This window comes from Triturus cristatus, chromosome 4_1 (assembly GCF_964204655.1).
Source record: "Triturus cristatus chromosome 4_1, aTriCri1.1, whole genome shotgun sequence".
NCBI classification, from domain to species: Eukaryota; Metazoa; Chordata; class Amphibia; order Caudata; family Salamandridae; genus Triturus; species Triturus cristatus.
In genome coordinates this window covers 3413234-3423695 of record NC_140585.1, presented here as the reverse complement: position 1 = coordinate 3423695, position 10462 = coordinate 3413234, and the positions used below count along the sequence as shown (strand labels likewise).

General features: G+C 44.9%; 1 long non-coding RNA gene across 1 annotated transcript; it reads right to left on the bottom strand.

Moving 5' to 3' along the window:
- Window positions 1-1144: 1144 nt before the first annotated feature.
- Window positions 1145-9145, bottom strand: LOC146839257 (uncharacterized). The gene is made up of 2 exons (XR_014981054.1): window positions 8837-9145; window positions 1145-3131 (listed from the first exon to the last, which is right to left on the bottom strand). It is a non-coding gene; the product is annotated as an uncharacterized LOC146839257 (long non-coding RNA).
- Between the last annotated feature and the right edge of the window lie 1317 nt (window positions 9146-10462).

Below are 10462 nucleotides of genomic sequence, written 5' to 3'. Positions count from 1 at the left end.
TGGGTCGTCGTAAGCAGAGCCAACGTGGTTGTGTGACTGATATGTGCGTGCCCCTGGGCATGGTTCTGTACTGGGAATGTGCATCTGCATGTGTCTCTATGGCAGTGTTGGTCTCCTTTGTGGGGTGTAGGTGGTCCCTGAAGGGTAATGGACACCCACGTATGTGTTCTAGTTCACCTTCCATGGGTTCGCACCACACCCGCACCTGTTCGGCCACCTCCTTTAGGCGTTCTGTCACCTGGCATTGGGGTGCCATTTGTGAGTCGGTGAAGTGTTATGCATCAGCCGTGCTTGCGGGTGCTTCATTCTGTGTGGTCTGTTTCAGGGGCTGTGTTCTCCTCTGAGTAGCTTGTCTGCCCTAGTCCTGGTGGTGGGTTGTGTGGGATGTCCATGGGCTGTTGTAGGGCATCGGTGTCGAAGGTGTGGTGGTCATCTCCGGCATCACTGATTGGTTGTCTGGTCTTGTTGAAGGAGACCTCAGCTAGGCCTACCAGTGCAAGGGGTTCGCCCTTCTCTGCACAGAGTCCTCAGACCAATAGGAAGAAGTTGGCACAGAAACTGGAATAGAAAATACAAAGTTTAATAAAACCCCATGAGGTGGAACTACATTCAAACAGCACCCTTCGGTATTGAGTGAAGTAGCACACTGAACAGAAAGAGCATGGTCCTTTTATACCCACACAGGGGCTGAATAAAGGCGGAACAAGTATACATGAGAAGAGTTATGCACATAGATGGTCATACAGAAATGCACAGTCAACAGTTAAGGAGGAGCTAGCAGTTGCTGACTCTCGTAGAAACAACCTGACAGCTACAGACTAAAAACAGATGCATGAACAGTTAGACTCTTCTGCGCATGTGCAGAGTAACAGAGTCTAAGTATAGCCAGTCCTTTAAACAGAGCACAAGGGTAAACAACAGTGAAGAAGGAAACAGCTCTTGGTGAGCACATGGCAGACAAAATGGCTGCCAGAAATACAAATGGATTCCACAAAATGGACAAGATAGCCTCTAAATACGAGATGGATTCCGCTAATGCTAATCCAATCGCAGCCAATTTACAACGGATGACCCTTTTAGCATTAGCTGAAGACATCTGTTCCTCTGGGGAAATCTAAATATGCATCCCGTACATCTATTAGCATTATTTCGGCCACTTCTTTATTCAACATTTGTTGGGCCTTTGTCTCTGCAATATTCCTTTTGACAGGTATACAGACAGAAATGCAAATAGAGCAAAGCATTGGACCACATTGGATACATACACAGCATGTAAAAAGTATTGTAATAATTATACACAGGATAGTTAGTAACTTCCAGCCCCAAGCAGAAACGAGAGTCCAAAATCATCCAGCCAAAGTCCAAGTACCAGTCTCTGCAGCAATCTTATGCAGCTTTGATATTGCGTTATATACTGAAGGTGAATGATCCGGTATGAATACGCAACAGCTGCTACCGATGATGCGACATGCACCACCTCGATCAGCCAGAACCACATCTAGGACCATTCGGTTCTGGAGAGCTACAATCCTTGCAATTTGCAGCTCCTCCGTAATGTTCCCAAGTGCCATAGCTGTCTGATTGGTAACAGCTTCCACAACTCTAGTTAATCGTCTTACTTTCCTACTGTTTAATGCAGCACCCACAAAGGAGAACAAACCTAAATTAAAATCGACATATTGTTGCAGAGTGGTATCAGTTTGGTCTACTTCGTCAGTACTTATTGTCCTCTTGTATCTATTTCTAGAGATATCGTTAAATAATTTAAGGTCCCGGTGATATGATGCAGGTGCCAGAAACACAGGGGGCAATAGAAAGGACAAATAGCACACTCCTGACCACCCAGCAGGTAGTTGATAATATCCGTGGCTACCACAGATAAAATAAGTATTGTGCGAGGCTATGAAAGTGCTATTGTTTCTACCTTCAATAGACAGAATTACAGTACATTCCCCACTGGAATTCTTCCAATACTGCTTACACATAAATCTGCTTTAGCTCTGGTAACAGAAATCACAAATTGTTTATTACTGGTGAAAGTTCTCATATTTGTGAAGATATATGGCGTTGAAATATTGTCCAGTTGATACTCTTCCCATTCCCATTTGGTCCCTTTGGCTTGAGGATAACCATCTTTATCTTGGTAGCATACTTTATTAAGGCGAAAAAGAAGCCCGCCTACTGTGCGTCTTCCAGATGCAAACAAAAGCGCATACCAAGCTTGACAAGAACCATTATGAGAAAAGGGAAGAGGAATAAAAGGTGTTCCTCCTTTCTTTTGATGTGCAGGCATCATCCCACACACCCAACAGTTGGTAGTATTTGTGGCATTATGAGTATGATGCAACATCTGGATAAAGGTATTATTTAAGTAGGATTGTCGATGCTTCTGCTCATGGTATGGAAGCGTAAAGTAGTGGTGTTCAACTGACACTGATACTGGAGTAGTGGCGATCAAAAGTTCTCGAGCAGGAGCCACTTTCTCAATGAACCAGGTTATTACTGCTACAGCCACCATAGCAACAACAAACCCTATAGCACAAATGATCTTTCTCTTAGCAACAGTTGATCTTATTGTGGACATGATCAGCTTATTGTTGAAAACAATCATTGGAGCTCTTGTCCCTGGGCAGCCGTTGATTTCTTCACAGAGGGTCAAGACGGGTGTCGCTACACTAAACAGAACTTGTTCCCCCCCCCCCTTGCCACATCGGCATTCCGTTTCACTAACCCAGGGAGGTTGCTCAACCAGTCTATTTCAACGATGCAGGCTCTTTCCGTTGTCTCAGTTGGTATCGGGATACTCCAGGAATTGTGTGGTCCGGGAAGACTTCCTCAGGTTCGTCAGGTGATATGGCTTGGCCTTTCTCTGTATCCAGGATGTCCCGATGGTCAATCAAAGCAACAGGATCCACCAAGGTAGACGGCACTTTCTTGCAGTGGGTGGAGTGCAGCCAGTTCCTCCTGTTCGTCACTCGAACCGCAGTTCTCGTTGAAAGGAGCACCTGCTCCGGGCCGCGCCACCTCGGTTCCAAGCTGCTCGACCTCTGGAACGATTGGATCATCACCTGGTCTCCAGGCCGAAGTCCATGGCCTTCACCTGCAGACCTATCAGGAAGAGCTTCTCGAACCTGTTGATGAATAGAGACCAAACTGTCAGTCAATTGTGATAGGTAGTCACTCATCAATACACATGGCACATCATGTATGGGACGTGGTTTAGGAATTCCCCAAATGTTCATAGGCCTCCCAAATACCACCTCATAAGGTGTAAGACCAGATCGTGAATGTGGCACTGATCTAATGGACAACAGTGCCAAAGGTAATGCGTCTGGCCAATTCAAGGATGTGGAAGCCAGTATTTTCGCCAGTTTTAATTTAAGTGTGGCGTTATACCTTTCCACTAACCCTGCTGATCGTGGATGGAAAGCAGCGTGGAACTTCTGCTTTATCCCCAACCCCTTCAGGACATATTCGACAACTTGCCAAATAAAATGGGGTCCGTTATCACTCCATAAAAGTTTACAAACACCAAATCTAGGGAAATATTCCTTCAAAAGCACCTTTGCTGTAGTGAGAGCTGTACTGTCCTTCGTAGGGTATGCCTCTATCCACTTACTAAAGGCACATACCACTACCAAGACATACTTTAAGTTATTACAGCGCTCAAGCTGGATGTAATCCATTTGCAAAACTTCAAAAGGTGCGGTTGGCGTAGCAAACCCTCCTGTAGGAGTTTGTGTCCCTTTACCAGGATTATGCTGAAGACAAATCAGACAAGACTGCACCATCTTTTTAGCTGTGCCGGCAATTTCTGGATGCTCCCAAACTTGCGTGAGCAATTTCGTTATCGAGGAGGCTCCAACATGTGCCGGCCCATGTGCCATATGAATCATAGGTTGTAAATAGGCTGTCGGCAATCTCCACCTGCTCATCTCTTTATTCCTCCAACAGCCCTCATCATCCAATGTTCCCTCCTTAGACCATTGCTCAATTTCTTCTGCAGAAGCAGATCTCCGCATATCTAGCACTTCCTGTCTGGTATCATGCCAGCGTTCAGCCTGTGACTTCACTACGTACATAGACGTGGTGCTTCGCTGCATGGCAGTTTCACGGGCTGTTTGGTCTGCAAAAGCATTGCCTTGTCCTATCTTATCAATTATTTTCTTATGTATGCTACATTTAACAATTGCTATTCTCTTCGGGTATGTTAAAGCAGTCAAGAGATTATGTACTAATTCTCCATGCATTATTTGCACCCCGTGGGATGTAAGAAAGCCCCTCTCCTTCCAGAGTACCCCGAAATCATGAGCCACTCCGAAAGAATAGCGGCTGTCTGTATAAATGTTCACAGATAAGTCAGTACTAAGTTCACACGCTCGTGTCAACGCTATTAGCTCCGCTGCCTGAGCTGACTTCTGTGGAATACCGTCTGAAGTGTTGTCATTGCATAAGCAGCTGACGTTGTACCATCTGGTAACTTCAAACAGGACCCATCAACCCATAGTTCCCCATCAACACTTGAAAGGGGCGTGTCTTGCAAATCGACACAACCCTTTGTCTGTTCCTCAGTAAGGAATATACAATCATGAGACTCCTGTGAGTGAGACTGAGTCGCCGGGTATGGCAACAAAGTGGCTGGGTTTAGTGTCGCACATCTCTTTAGTGTAATGTGAGGGGCCAACAATGTCAATTCATATCCTGTCAGGCGAGCACTAGTTAAATGCTGCGTCTTCGTCTGATTTAAAAGGGCATCAACCGCATGGGGTACTAGCACCAACAGCTTATGTGACAAAACTATCCCTTCACTCTGACGTATTGACACAGCTGTTGCTGCAACTGAACGGAAGCATCCAGGTAACGCACGAGCAACAGGATCAAGTACTGCTGAAAAATATGCACAGGGACGCTGTTTGTCACCGTGTGTCTGCAATAAAACTGACAATGCGCATCCATCTTTCTCGTGTACATATAATGTAAAAGGCTTCGTATAATCTGGAGTACCTAACACTGGTGCTGAACGAAGAGCTTGTCGTAACTGTCGGAAAGCAGTCTCACATTCATCTGTCCATGGGAGGGGCATTGGAGTATCTTTGGTCAAAAGTGCTAGCAAGGGTTTAACAATGTGTGAAAATCCAAATATCCATTGCCTACAAAAAGAAGTAAGACCAATGAATGCACGGACATCTTTCTGAGTACGGGGCACTGGTGTGTCTAAAATAGCTTGAATGCGATCTGGTGTAAGTGCACGTTCCTCCTTAGACAGAAGGTGACCTAAGTAGGTTACCTTCGATCTACAATATTGCAATTTCTTTCGTGATACTTTGTGATGATGGGAAGCAAGAAAAGACAGCAAGGACAAAGTACATTTTTCACACTGCTCAGGGGTGTCGGCTGCCAACAAGATGTCATCGACATATTGTATGAGAGCCACTCCTTCAGGCAAAACGAAAGAATCAAGATTTCTTTTTAATGCTTGACTGTAAATACTAGGACTCTCAGTATAGCCTTGAGGAACTCTACAGAATCTATACGATCGATTATTCAAAGTGAAACCGAACAAATATCGGCTATCAGGATGAATAGGGATCGAAACGAAAGCATTCTTCAAGTCTATCACAGAAAATTTAGTCGCTGTCGGGGGAACCAAAGTAAGAAGTGTCGTTATGTCAGAAACCACGGGGTATTGTGGTACTACAATCTTGTTAACTTCTCGCAAATCAATAATGAATCTGTAAACCCTAGTGTAAGTATCTTTTTTCAGAATAGGAAGAATCGGACTGTTACAAACATTCTAAGGAACTTCCTCAACAACCCCCACTTCAATGAGATCATGGACAATACGTATGAGTGCTTCTTCACCTTCCTGTGAAATTTTATATTGAGGCAAACGTGGCAGCACAGCGCCCTCCTTGACACTAATGTGTACTGGTGGAATAACCATTTGCCCTACATCAGTGTCTGAAGTAGCCCACAAAGTACTAGGAAGTGAAGCTAATGCAACATCCTCTTTAACAAGACAAGCTCTCTCCTTCACAGGATGGTTGTCATTCAAGATAACACGGACACCTTCTGGAGAACAGCGTATCGTAGCCCTGAAATACTTAAGCATATCAAGACCCACAATATTGTCTGGTGTATTCGGGGAAAGTAAAAATGGACATGGAGCAGTAAATTTATCCACATGGAATGCAAGTGGTTGCGACAATGGGCTAAGGGAAGGGGTTCCATAGAAGCCTATCGATGTAATGGTTAAGCCAGACAGGGGAGCCCTTGGAACCAATTGTTTAGACAAGGCGCTACGAGTAGCTCCTGTATCAACCAGAAACTGATCAGTGGAGCCCAAAACATTTGCTGTAACATAGGGACCCCTCTGATCTACTGGAACTTCAACTGATTCCTTACCCCATCCTAGGCAATCCTATGCATAAGTAGATTCTTGAGAATCAGATGGCCCATAGTCAGACGTTTGATATTGGTTCCTTCTATCAAAAGTGTTGAACCCATCCTGCCCACGTATATTAGCATCAAACCTAGCACGATCACCTGTGCTTCCTCTAGGCCCTGAATATCCTGGACGATTTCTCATTTGTCCCCTACCACGTGTACACTGCTGAGCACGCCGTGCTGGACAATCGGAAACCCAGTGCCCGAATTTCTTACAGTACGTGCACTGGTCAGCAGACAAATTCGAACGAGTATAAGAAGGGAAAGACGAACCGTAAGATCCACATCCACCTCTAGCACTACCTCTAAAAGGCGGACCCTAAGCCTGAGCCAACATAACCTTCGTTTTTAATTCTTTAGTCTTTTTATCCTCATTACCCTTTGCTTCTAATTCCTGGCGTTCTTAATACTGAGCCATAGTCAAGAGACAAACCGGGGAAGAGGTAGTCCATGAACTCTCACTGGCCTTTAGGCGACTAGCTATTCCTGGCAACAGGTTTGCGACATATTTATCGACAAACAGATGTCTGCCTGTGTCATCTGTCAACGACTGGCCACTAAAATCGTGGAATGCTTCTTCAAAGCGTGTAAAGAAATCCGAGACCGATTCATCTGCCTTTTGCTTACAAGATGCTAAAACAGTCCAATCTATCTTTTTAGGGGGAATAATCATTTTTAACTTAACTAATATAGCTGCGGGAAGATCTAAAATGAACTGACATGGCTTCTGTGCGGGTTCCCTTTCTACATCCATTTGTTCTAAGTCTTTCCATAACGCCCCAAAAGCTGCACGATCATCAATTTTACGAACAGTTCTCCACATATCAGGCGGTAATATCAATCCGAAAAATAAATCAATATCAGGCAAAGTCATAGTGCAACAGCTAATAGCACCATCAACTTCCTCATAAAAAGCGGCTGGATTTTTCCGCGGATCAGGCAATGCAGTTTTAAGTGCCATAACATCCGTCCTATTCCAAGGAGTGTAAACCCAATTATAAATAAAATAACCCTTTGCATCAATAGAGGCCTTATCATCACTTGTACCCTGTCCTTTAGGAGGAACATACAAAGGCGCGGTCTCCCGCATAGGTTTCGCATGAACTATCATAGTCTTATCTGTTCCGGAGGTAGAAGCTTGTGCTATGCCGGTCTGAGATATCTGTGCAGCTACGTCTGCAGCCTTTTTCTCCTCTCTCAAATGGACTGCATCAACACGCAGTTTAACCAAACGCCTGATTGTATCAGCCACCTGGGAGAAAACAAAAAGACCATCACGCATTTGCTTATAATTATCTGCTATATCGTCAGACTCTAACTCCTCCGAATATTTCCTAAATAGCTCAAGGACCTCTGCGGCAAACACCTCAGTAAAATACAGCTGCTCCCTTTCATACCACCCGCTCATACTATCTAGAAGTTCAGAGGCGGGGGCAGTGCTATGAACTGCTTTACGAGCAGCAGATCGGAGCTGGGACGAACGCGCAGCAGTCAACATAGAACGAGTTTCTCGTTCCTTATCTTCCTCTGAACTAGAGTCCTCATCTGACTCATGAGGGGCAGACGGAACAGTATACGTAGGTGGAGGGCGATCTAATAATAAGGAATCATCTTGTGGTTTATTAAGTGTAGGATAAAGGGGCCGCCGAACAGCGTATTGGCCAGTTACCTGTAAATTGAGCTCCCTATCTTCTCTCTCTTTTAACTCTTTTATTTGTTTGTTCTTCATCTCTAATGCTTTCACATAGATGTTCTTTCGCTGTTCTTTTTCAATCAAGGCTTGTTCACGCTTCATTCGTTCACGCACTTCTTTCTCCCACATTCGTACACAATCAAACATATCTTGCCTAGTCTTTCGCTTAAACATACATTTTTCCACATACTCAATCTATCGTAAATCAAATGACCCATACATAGGCCAACGCAACTCAGGATCCTTACGCGTTTATTTATTCCATAATGCGCTTTACATTATAGAAGAAAGATCATACTTAATATACATATCCCTATTAGACGTCCCCTCCGGTGGGGGCTGGTCGTGCTTCATCCAGAACCAACTTGGTACCACTACAAAAGCAATACATCCTATGAAGTGTGCTAAAAACAGGCATGCCAAAAATAGTGCAGAATATGCAGTATTATAATCAAAGTAGCACTTAAGGTACCTTTAGTACGATGTGCCATTCAAATCAATTCAGATAGAGAAAATTCTCCTCATTACCTGCCTATATAGGTTGCAACTTATATATATATATATATATATATATCATAACAAACCAAGTTGGCCAACACAAAATGCGCAATCCAAAAGCCACAGTAAGTGTTACTAAACTACCTTACCAATCCCAGGCATCAAAACCAACAACAAGCGCCGCAGAAGGACACTTACCAATCACTTGGTGTCCAGGTTCCAACTGCCAAGTTCTAAAATCGACCAAATGGTCACTGCACGGCGGATCAACAGAAGAGATCTCAGTCGAGGACCGGCGCCACCTGGATGGTCAGATCAGAAAGAAAGGAAAAACGCCGGGGTTGCCAAGACTCGGGTCTCATCGGGCAGCGATCGCGTCCAGAGCGAGATTCCAATCCTTCGTCGCGACCAATCCTTTGGGCATCCGAGTCACCGATGAGCCCCACTGGTTGGGCGCCAATTTGTTGAAGGAGACCTCAGCTAGGCCTACCAGTGCAAGGGGTTCGCCCTTCTCTGCACAGAGTCCTCAGACCAATAGGAAGAAGTTGGCACAGAAACTGGAATAGAAAATACAAAGTTTAATAAAACCCCATGAGGAGGAACTACATTTAAACAGCACCCTTCGGTATTGAGTGAAGTAGCACATTGAACAGAAGAAGCATGGTCCTTTTATACCCACACAGGGGCTGAAAAAATGCGGTACAAGTATACATGAGAAGAGTTATGCACATAGATGGTCATACAGAAATACACAGTCAACAGTTAAGGAGGAGCTAGCAGTTGCTGACTCTGGGAGAAACAACCTGACAGCTACAGACTAAAAACAGATGCATGAACAGTTAGACTCTTCTGCGCATGTGCAGAGTAGCAGAGTCTAAGTATAGCCAGTCCTTTAAACAGAGCACAAGGGTAAACAACAGTGAAGAAGGAAACAGCTCTTGGTGAGCACATGGCAGACAAAATGGCTGCCAGAAATACAAATGGATTCCACAAAATGGACAAGATAGCCTCTAAATACGAGATGGATTCCGCTAATGCTAATCTAATCGCAGCCAATTTACAACAGTCTGACCTGCGGGACGTGTTGTTTGTCCCTCTGCAATGTGAAGCGGAAATGCATTTGGATTTGGATTTGGATGCGGATTTATAAAGCGCGTAGCTACCCTCGGGCGTCCCAGCGCTGTTTAGTCAACCTATTGATCCGGCGGGAGGGGAGGAGGAATGGAGAGTTTATGGGAAGAGCCATGTTTTTAGTAACCTCCGAAAGGCAAGTAGGTTGTTTTCTCCTCGGATGGGGAGTGGAAGGGAATTCCACAGTTTTGGAGCATTGTAGGAGAACAGTCGCCCCCCGGAGCGGGCCTTTTTTATTCTTGGGACACTGGCCAGGGAGAGGGAGTCTGACCTGAGTTTTCTGTTAGACTGATGAGGTTTGATGAGGGATCTCAGGATCGGCGGGCCTCTCCCTTGCATTATTCTATGAGAAATGCATAGGGCCTTAATGATAATCCTTTCCTTAACAGGAAGCCAGTGTAGGTTTTTGAGGGCCGGTTTGGCGGAGCATCTGGAAGTGATTCCGGTTAGGATTCTGGCAGCCGCATTTTGGGCGTGTTGAAGTCTGTTAATAACCGATGCCGGGGCCCCTAGGTAAAGGACGTTACCGTAATCAAGTCGGGAATTTACCAGCCCCTGTATAAGCAATTTCCTGGACTGGAAGGGGATTAAATGGAGGATCTTCCGTGCTGTTTGGATGAGACCGAAACATATGCCTGAAGTTTTTCTAGCCTGGGTTTTAAAATTGAGCTCTTGGTCCAACCAGATCCCAAG